The sequence below is a fragment of the Nicotiana sylvestris genome, chromosome 9 (assembly GCF_000393655.2).
Source record: "Nicotiana sylvestris chromosome 9, ASM39365v2, whole genome shotgun sequence".
NCBI lineage: Eukaryota > Viridiplantae > Streptophyta > Magnoliopsida > Solanales > Solanaceae > Nicotiana > Nicotiana sylvestris.
The window spans coordinates 115,323,052-115,334,049 of NC_091065.1; positions in this window are offsets into that span (position 1 = coordinate 115,323,052).

Consider the following 10,998-nt stretch of genomic DNA (forward strand, 5'->3'; position numbering starts at 1 on the left):
ATCTATCAACGAAGATAATACATGAAGTCTATAACTTAAGGAAGAGTAGAGAGGGACTTCTAGGTCTGCGGACGAGGCAGATATACCTCGAAGTCTCTAAGATTGCCTCGCCTCACTAGAAATATGGCTGGGAAGATGTACCTGAATCTGCACATGGAAAACATGTGCAGGAAAGGGCATGACTATACCACAGCGGTACCTAGTAAGTGCCAAGCCTAACCTCGGTCGAGTAGTGACGAGATCAGGTCAGGGCCCTACTGGTTTATATATATATATACAAAGATAAAACAGTATGAAATATCACAGTAAAGATAAATACTAACAGTCAATGAAAAATGAAATCACAGAAAAACATCAATCCAGTACACAGAGATAACAACAGGGGATCTCCCGGGATACCGTCCCGTAGTCCCAAACGTAAATGTATAGAGGATCTTCGGGGATACCGTCCCGTAGTTCAAATCGTAAATGTGCAGAGGGGATCTCCCGGAATACCATTCCGTAGTCCCAAAGTAAATATCCATTACGGGAAGATCTCTCGGGATACCGTCCCGTCATCCCAAACATAAACATGCAGGGGGATCTCTCGGAATACCGTTTCGTAGTCCCAAAGTAAATACACAACTCACTCAATATAAACAACAATTTCAACATGAAATCTACAGTTTTGATTAAGTTTGTATCAAGAAGACAGGTAATTCTTACTCTAATCATGATGTACAGAGTCCAGGTAGGCAGTTAAAGCAGTTAAGACAGTTAAGGCACGTAAGCATGCTTTCCTAGCTAAACAGGATGACTATATGTACTAGTATTGCTCAATTAAAGGAAAACATAGATGTTTACTTAATGAAAACAGGATTTTTCCACAAATGGCCTGTGTACGCACTCGTCACCTCACGCACATGACATTTATATAACAACAGTACCAAATCCTAAGGGGAGTTCCCCCACATAAGGTTAGACAAACCACTTACCTTGACCCAAGCTCAAATCAATCTGAAATCACGCTCTTTCCACGATTATCCAACTCCGAGTAGCCCAAATATAATCAAATCAATTACATAACGTAAATATAGCTACAACAACTAATTTAGCTAATGAATTTAAAGCTAAGGCAAGAAAATATGAAAACGCCCAAAAATCCTCCCCGAGCCCACGTATCAAAATCGGGTAAAAGTCACAAATTATGAACATCCATCCACTCACGAATTCACTCGTATAAAAATTATCCAAATCTGACGTTTAATTCCCATTCAAATCTCAGATTTTCAACTGGGAAATTTTTCCCCTATTTCCAAACTTCCACCCTCAAATTCCTTAATTAGACGAGGAATACAACAATATATTAATGTAATATGATCAAAATAGAGTTATGATTAGTTACCCAATAACTCTCCTTCAAAATCCCTCGAAAAATCGCCTCCCACCGAGCTCCAAATCGAATTTTGTGTTATGAAATTTCAAAACCTCGAAATCCTCTTTTCTGCCCAGCGATTTCCGCTTATGCGCTCATAGGACCTCTTCTATGCTCATAGGACCGCATTTGCGAAAAAATTATCGCGGTGCGAAAGCCACTTAACTGGGTTGGGCCGCCTCTACGGGCACTGGGCCGCATCTGTGAGCTCGCTTCTGCGGTCCCCCAGCCGCACCTGCGATCCCAGCTGACCATGCCCAACTACGTATCAACTGTTCCTTAGCCGCTTCTGCGGCTCAAAATGCGCAGGTGCGAAAACAACAGGTGCTGCAACTTTAGCAAAATGCCTAAGTTCCTAACCAATCCGTTAAGCATCCGAAACTCACCTGAGGCCCCCGGGACCTCAACCAGACATACCAACCAATCCTAAAACATCATACGAACTTAATCGAGCCCTCAAATCACATCAAATAACGCTAAAATCATGAATCACCCTCCAATCCAAACTTAATGAACTTGAAATCTCAAAATTCTACAACCAATGCCGAAACCAACCAAAACACGTCCGATTAACCCCAAATTTTGTACAGAAGTTATATTCACCACTAAGGACCTATTCTAACTTCTGGAATCGGATTCCGACACCGATATTAAAAATTTCACTATCGGCCCGAAACTCCAAAAATTCGACTTTCACCATTTCAAGCCTAAATGAGCTACGGACCTCAAAAATACAATCCGGACACGCCCCTAAGTCCGAAATCACCCAATGGAGCTAACGAAATTGACAGAATTCTATTTCGGATCCCTCTTCGTACTGTTCCGACTACAGTCTAAATTCTAAGACTTAAACTCTCATTTAAAGATTATGTGTCCCAAAACACTCCGAAATTCAAAATGAATCATCCCATCAAATCACAATAGCAGAAAAAGACATGGAAAAACAGTTAATAGGGGATCAGAGCGTAAATTCTCAAAACGATCGGTCGGGTAATTATAGTTGCATCCCATGATCTCAATTCCTAACCCACCAACCCTTCTGCACCGATTTATCATTAGGATGATTTCACAACTTTTGTAAATCAGTTTCCATCTTTCCAATTTACATATATGTTCTATTCTTTCTCCCTTCGGCGCATACATCAATAATTCTTCACTACAGGAGGTGAGTGTATGATTTGATTAAGTACAATTTTTCGATATTCGATCTCAAATCCTCACAAGCTATTTTTGATACTCCACTCACCATTTTGCTGTAGAGAATATATAGTATATTATTGTGCTTACATTTGATGAATTTGGGTACATACTTTTGTAGAGATGTTCTTTATTTTTTGCAAGATATTATTTTATCACTCTTCTAAAAAGTCCATAGTATGTGCATATTCACATGGTCTAGGCAAATCTCTTCAGTTCTCTTTGCACTTTAGACCAACCTTGGCAATTCAATGCATTTCCACGAGAAAAATCATATTTTATTTTGTAGGTGCATCGGAGCTACAATCCATTTTTTTGTAGGAAAACAAACTTCTTGGACTACAGTACATAGAAGAATCAAGTTCAATTCTGACTAGATTTATACATGTATTTTTTTTGAATTCGGTTTCAAATTTTTGTATTATACTTTTTACAGCTTCAAGCATCCCATGATCTCGCACCATGATTTCAACTCCTAACCCATCAATTGTTCTGCATTGGATTCTCGGTAATAAGATTTTACAGATTTTTTAAATCAGTTTTCTACTTTTTTTAACCCTTGTGCGCATATAAATTAGGAATTCTGGACTACATGAGGTCAGTGTTATGATTTGTAATTCATGAACGGTCCTTAAATTTTAGTATTCGATCCCAAAATCCTCACAAGCAATTTTGATGTTTGCCTGAATTGTGAACAGATACTAAGTACAATAGATAAAAAAGCAACAAATTTTCACTTTTTTTTCTTTTCTATTCTTTAGTCGTTGTATAATTTCTTCAAGGAAATTAGAAATACGCTACTAAGAATTGAATTACAATCAAACCTTTCATCTGTATATACCACATTAATTGTATTCTGGTTTAAGTTTATATATAGGAAGATGCACATTATTGGAATGAAAATAAAACTAAGGACTTTGTTGTTCTTTGTTGAAATATATTTTAACATCTTGGTTGAAACTCTATAAATTCTTGAAATACTCCAACACACAGGAATGTTAATGAATTCTGATTTTTCTTCAGTTCTAGAATGATTATCTAATAAAAGTTTAACTTATAGCAAATTTTTTAATACTACTTTTCTAATTAGAGTTTTGTCTCAATCATTAGCTAGAAGGAATTGTAAGTCTCTCATCTCAATAGAGTAGTATTTAATCCCTTTATGTTTACCAGATGTTTTTAGAACTTTTTGATGATAATATGTTACAATTACGACCCGATCGATCGTTTTGAGATCTAGCGCGTAATTAGGTAGTTTGAGGCCATGATCAGCTTCACTTCAGGTATTATGATATGTACGCGTGGTTGGAATTAAATTTCGGGGAGTTCAGAGTTGATTTGGAAAGAAAATTTTCATTTCGAAAGCTTTAAGTTGGGAGAATTGACTAAGGTTGGCTTTTTGAGTAAATGACCTCGGAATCGAGATTTGAAGGTTCCGGCGGGTTCATAGGATGATTTAGGACTTGGGCGTATGTTCGGATCGGATTTTGGGTGACTCGAGAGCATTTTGGTGCCTATTGTGGAAGATAGTATTTTTAGAAGAATTTTATATATTTGGATTGCAGCGCATTTCAATGTTTTCGTTGTCCGTTTGGGATTCCAAGCTTAGGAATAGCTCCGTATGGTAATTTCTGGTATTGGAAGCGCGTCCGGAGGTGGATTCGGAGGCCCGTAGGTCATTTTGGAGTCATTTATCGAATATGACTTGTGTACAAAATTTGAGGTCAATCGGACGTGATTTGATAGGTTTCGGCATCGAATGTAGAAGTTTGAAATCCTAAAGTTTATTAAGCTCGAATTGGGGTGTGATTCATGATTTCGACATTGTTTGATGTGATTTGAGGCCTCAAGCAAGTTTGCGTTATGTTTTGGAACTGGTTGTTGTGATTGGATGGGGTCCCGGTGTCCCCCGGGTGGATTTCGGGTGGTTAACGTATCGAATTTAGAATTTGAAGAAGAGTTGAGGCAGCTGATATCTGGTGTACCCGCACCTGCGAGGTTTTGGTCGTAGGTGCGGAGGGCGGTGAAGCGACATTGGAGTCGTAGAAGCGGAGCAGGCCGTCTAGGTGAAGGACCCGCAAGTGCGGAGCTTTTGGCCGCATCTGTGCAAGCGCAAAAGCGAAAAATGCCTCGCAGGATCGGAAGAAGGCGCAGAAGCGGAAGGTGTACAGCACCTGCGAAGCTGCAAGTGCGGCTACTTGACTGCAGGTGCGAAGGTCGGGGCTGGGCAGTATGTTCTTTAAAAATGAGGGGTTGGCTCATTTTCACCTCATTTCCTCCATGAGAGCCGGTCTTGGAGCGAGTTTAAGCTCATTCTTTGTTATCAATGTCAAGGTAAGTGATTCCCACTTATTATAAGTTAAATGTATGGTTTGTATAAGGATTTAAATATGAAAATTAGTAGAAATTGTGGGATTTGGAAGAAAACCTAGAAATTCATATTTGTGGATTTTGACCACGAATTTGGGCATGAAATTTAGAATAAACCTTATATTTGAGTTCGTAATGTTATGTGTAATGGTTATCTTCGAAAATTTTTGGAATCTGGGCACGTGGGCCTGAGAGTGATTTTATCGACTTTCCGAGCGGAGTTGGGAATTGTTGTAAATTGAATGGTTATGAGTATTAGAGTATATTTTCATTGGTTTGCACTTGTTTGGCTAGTTTTGGAGCGTTGGGCATCGGTTTGAGGTGTTGGAGTGGCGTTGGAGCCGGTTATGGAACTTCAGAGCAAGGTAAGTCTCCTTTCTAACCTTGTAAGAGAGAATTAACCCCATATGTGCACTAAATTATTGTGTGCTTCTATTTGTGGGGGCTACGTACGCACGAGGTGATGCGAGTCCGTACGTAGCTACTAGCTATGCCTATCTCCGGGTAGTTTTAGGCTTACATCATGCCTTATTGATATTGTTATTAATTTATGTTTATTGTTTGCCTTAAGAGGGAGCGAGATTGAGTTTGCCTATTAAATGTTTCAAAAGGAGTTGAAATTGAAGAATTTAAGATTTAAAAGATTTCATTTGAACTTCGTAATTTCAAAAAGAATTGAGGAATATTATAATAGCTTAAGAAATCTATGTGTAACCGCGTCACATGTATGTTTCGCGATGTCACGATCCAAAAATCGACCCGGTCGTAATAACGCCTATCGTGAATCTAGGCCAGCCAACTTATTTCCAAATACTCCATATTTCATTGAAAACTTAAGAAAAATTATATTTTTAACAGACATCCAATAAAAAGTAAAAGTAGAAATCAAAACAAGCGGAAAGTACAAGCCCGACCTCGGGTGTCACTAAGTCATGAGAAAAATACTACAACTGTTCGAAATAAACAAGACTAACATAGTATGAGAATATCCAATAAATATACTAAGAGGGAGATAAGGAATGAGAAGGCGGAACTGCGATCGCCCGACAGCTACTTCGCGATCTCCAAGGAAAAGTCCACCACTGAAGTGATCAACAACCGCTACCGTGACCCGAGATACCTGGATCTGCACACAAGGTACAGGGGGTAACGTGGGTACACCAACTTAGTAAGTAACAAGTCCAACTATGGACTAACAGGTAGTGACGAACCAAACCTCAACAGAAAATACAATTTAATTGTGCAGAAAAATAGACATGCTTGCAATTCAAATAAAAAACTCAACAGTAATTAAAAACACTCTGAACGGTACGGAGTATAAAGATAAGGAAATCTCGATGTACCAATGCACAGATAGCATGATCAATGTTCCGTACACCTCCACTCACAAGTGCTCAACCACTCGGTATTGTATATGACCATCCGGCCTAGGGAAAATCCATCCCTGAATATATACACATCACTGACCGTAGTCATCCAGTACCGAGGAAGGCCATTCCAGCCCTATGGAGAAGATCTATCTCCAGGTATCCATACTTCGGACAAGATCCATGCCCAGGGAACATCCATCCCTCAATATCATCAACTGCGCTTACTAAGGGTGTAAAGACTCCGTAGCGGCTCCTCTAAGCCCAAGTGCTATAACAAGCCAACGAAGGCGTGTTTAATATCTCACTGCGGCGTACAACCCGGTCCCATATTGTCACTCAATATCAGGCTCTCGGCCTCACTCAGTCATCACTCTCCAGTCTCACACACACATGCTCAAAAATATCATGATACTAGCCCGAACAATGATATGATGTGTCAAACAACAATAATCGAGACTGAGGCCTGATATAGTATGCATGAACAGGACTGAGTACAGAATATCAATGAAACTAATGATATGACAACAAGAAATGACCTCTCGGGTCTCAACAGTATTGGTGCGAAGCCTTAACATGATAATTAGCATGATTTACAGCTCATTAACTTAATCACATAATTACAACACAGATATCAGCAAGAAAGAGTCACTAAGTAGTGCCATGGAATGATCCAGGACACAATTCTCACGGTGCACACCCACACGCCCGTCACTTGGCATTTGCGTCACCTCAATAGTAATAATAGAACACAAAGTTCGGGATTTCAAACACTCAAAACCATGTTTGGAAGCGTTACTTACCTCAAGCCAAGCCAAACTCTAGCCCGCGACGCCCTTTCCTCTCGATTCGACCTCCAAATGCCCCGATCTAATCAAAATCAGTATATTATCATCAATATACGCTAAAGGAATGAAACCCATACGAAAATTATCAATTTAACTCAAAAATCCCGAAATTGGCCAAACCCGACCCCTAGCCCACGTCTCGGAATACGATAAAAATCACAAAACTTGAGATCCCATTTACTCACGAATTTATCCAGATCAAATTCATCAAAATCCGACGTCAAATGTGCAAGCACGTGATTTTTGCCCTATATGAGAATTACTCCAAAAAAAATTCAAAAATAAAATGATTTTTCTTTGGTGTGCAATTTTGTGATATTTTGTGATATTTTGAATAATTATTTGTAGTTGTCTGTGCGTGTTTATTTGCTAAATTAATAAAAATACAAAAATATGTCGCATTTTGCATGTAGGATTTAATTCTACAATTGATAATAATTAAATTTGTTTTACAAAAATAAAAAAATTACAAAAATAGGCATCGTTTGCATTTTTAGCATTTAATGTCCAAATATACAATTTTATGCTTAATTAATACTTAATTGTGCGTTAATTGTTATTGGAAGTTAATTTGCGCTTTTATAACTTAATTTAGTTCTTAATAATAGTTTAAGTATTTTTATAATTTAGTTTTAGAAAAATAAAAGAAGAAAAGAGAGAGAAAATATAAAGAAAGTCGGAATTGGGTCTCTTCTTCAATTTCAAGCCACAGGCCAAAAAAAAAATGGCCCAATCTTCCCTACGACCCAGTCCATTTCGAACTGGGTCAACCCGGTCCATAACCCAACACCCTATTATCTTGCATTTCAAAAAAAATAAAACAAAAGAAAACAAAAAAAAATGGAAAAAAAACAAAGGATCCGCCCCCCCCCCCCATTTTGGTTTCTTCTTCCCCAAACTCAAAAAAACACCTCCCATGGCTTCCCTTTACTTTCTTCTTCGTCCACACAAACACCCTCACGTCCAAACGACCCCCCCGTCCTCCATTAAAACCACACAACCACCTTCAAGCTCGAACTCGACAACCATGGTCGCCATTGCTGCGTCTTCATCATCAACGACCAGTCCGTCGACTCCCTTTCACCATCATCGTTTCCACTGCTGAACTAGTCCTCAACTTCAGCGTCCTCCTAGCTGCTGCCTCACTTCGTCTTCTTTAGCTCGAACAGCCATTGCCACTGCTTCGTCGTCCAAACCACACCGTCGCCGCTGCTCCTCCACACCGTCGCCGCTGCTCCTCCACACCGTCGCCGCTGCTCCTCCTCGCGTCCGAGCTGTTGCTGCGTCCATTTCAAGCTCCGATGTCCAGCAGTAGCGGATGCTACTGCTTCAGTCCAGTCGAGCTCGCGAACCTCGATGGCTATGGCTTCTTCATTAAGCTGCGCTGCGTCCATTTCTCTTCATCATCAGCTGCTTCTGTTTCGTCTTCATCATTCAGTTCAAGCGCCGATGTCCAGCAGTAGCGGATGCTACTGCTTCAGTCCAGTCGAGTTCGCGTACATGGAGTAGTTTTGGTCGATGTCGTCGATCACTGTCCGAGTTCGTCGTTGGTTGGTCGTTGTTCGTCGTTTCATTTCCGGTTAGTTGGTTTTTGAATCTCATTTATCGTCCATATTTTTGTTTGGTATTTTTCGGATCCAAAATCGATAAATGATTCAATTCTTGTTTGGTTTGTTCTTCGTTGAAATAATTTTCTAGTTTGTTCATTATTTGGTGAATTTTTCATGTTTATTTCATGTTTGTTTTATTGTTTAGGTAAATGTTGTTAGTTTAATGTTAGTTAAATACAAATTGAGGTTTAATTAATTGTTTCCTCAATTTGTTTTATGTATTTGATGTATTTTCCGGAAATTGTTAATATTGTTAAAGTTCAAGTTTAAATTCATAATTGTTTCTTTTTAAGTTTTGTTTTGTCATTTGCCTAAAAGAATTTAGTTGCAATAAGGGAAGTATGTTGGTTTTTAGTCATTTGAATCCGTCGTTTTTATTTTTAGATTTAATTCATGTTCATATTACGTTTGTTTGATTTTGAATCCGAAATGTGTATAGATTGATTTCTTGTTTACCATTTGTGATTATTTCTTGAATTAGTCTCATAATCTTGTTTAAAGTTTAATATAAGAATTGTTTGTTATAATGTTGTTAGAGTTGATTTTAAGTTCAATATTATTGAATTTAAGAATCTAAATATACTTGTTTGATTGTTGTTGTTGTTTAAATCCGAAAAATAGGTTTGTTGTTGCCAAAAATATTGTTCAATCAAATTTTAGTTGTTCTTGGTTGTTCAATTTGTGTTCATGTGATTTGTTGTTGAAATGTTGTTAAAATCATGTTCATGTGATATTGTTGTTATGATGTTCATCCGTGTTCATATTGTTGTTTGAACATTGTTAGAAATTGATCATATTGTCTATATTTTGGTTAAGTTTGATTAATTGATGTGTTATAGCTGATGGGTAGTTTGGTAAATTTGTAATACGTTCAGGGGTAGTTTGGTAATTTCAGTAAGGTTGGAAGGGGTAGTTTAGGAATTGTACATTTTGTAATTGTTTATTTGAAGCATGGGGGACAAAATGAAATGGGGTGGGTTGGGATATGATTATTTAATATAAAGGGGGGACAAGATTTAATTTAAATGGGAATCTTGCATTATTTTAAATGAAGCATGGGGGACAAAATATAATGGGGTGGTGTGATATATTTATTTAATGTAATGGGGATGAGTGGGAAGATAATGGGTTTGGTAGAGAAAGGGATTGATTTTAATTGATTAAAGGGTGGGGATTATATATAGAGAGGTCTGAAAAATCAGAAGAGAGGGGGGGGGGGGGGAAAAAAGAGATTAGAGAAAAAAAAAAGAGCGGAACAATTTTTCCGAAAAAACATTGAAACTCTCAAGAAAAGAAAAACATACAAAGAAAAAATAAAAAAAAAGTTGAAAATTAGAAGAGAAAGTAGTACACACCTGATAAATATTCTGGTATACAGGTGTAGAAATTAAGGGTTGAAGATTAACTAGCCTTTCAAAAATCTGAAAATTTTCCTTGGTTTCTGTCCGTTATTTTCGGCATTCTTGGATTTTATTTTGAATTTTTCAAAGCTGTCACTGGGATTTTCGTTGACTGGTTATTGCTGGTTATTGTTGCTGTTGCTGTATTACGTATTACGTTGCTGACTTTCTTCTTCTTATATTGACAATATCAGGTACACAACTGTAATTTTGGCATTTTGTAAGCTGAAATGAAGAATGGAGTGTTAAATTTTTAATTTAGTTTAATTTAATTTTTTTGTATTGTATTTAGGTTATTCATGTATTATTATTCTGTAAATCACTGTCATTTGGCATAACTAGGCATATTATAGCGACATATTAAATAACGCCTTAACCAGATTATTAGGAAATATATTTAAGCCTGATTATTAATTAAAACTGTTTAATAAAAAAAATAGAAGAAATAACGTAAAAAATGGCGTTATTGAATCAGTTTGGCAAAAATTAACTAAGTTCCTTATTCATAAGGTTTTTCGTCAACGATAAGTTAATCGGAATCATGTAGTCAATTTCAGTTAAAACATGAATTAGTTTGCGAACAAGTATTAGGACATGATGTGAATTAAAACAAAGTTAGTTAAGGTTAAATTGTTTAAATTTTTTTAGAAATATGGTTTAGTAATCAAGTTTTTTTTCTTTCTTTCAATTTTCAGTATTTGTAAATAATTAGTTTCAATAAGCTTAAGTCTTACTAACAATTTAAATTTTAATCCAACTATGGGATAATTAGTTTTTTTATTTTTTTATTTT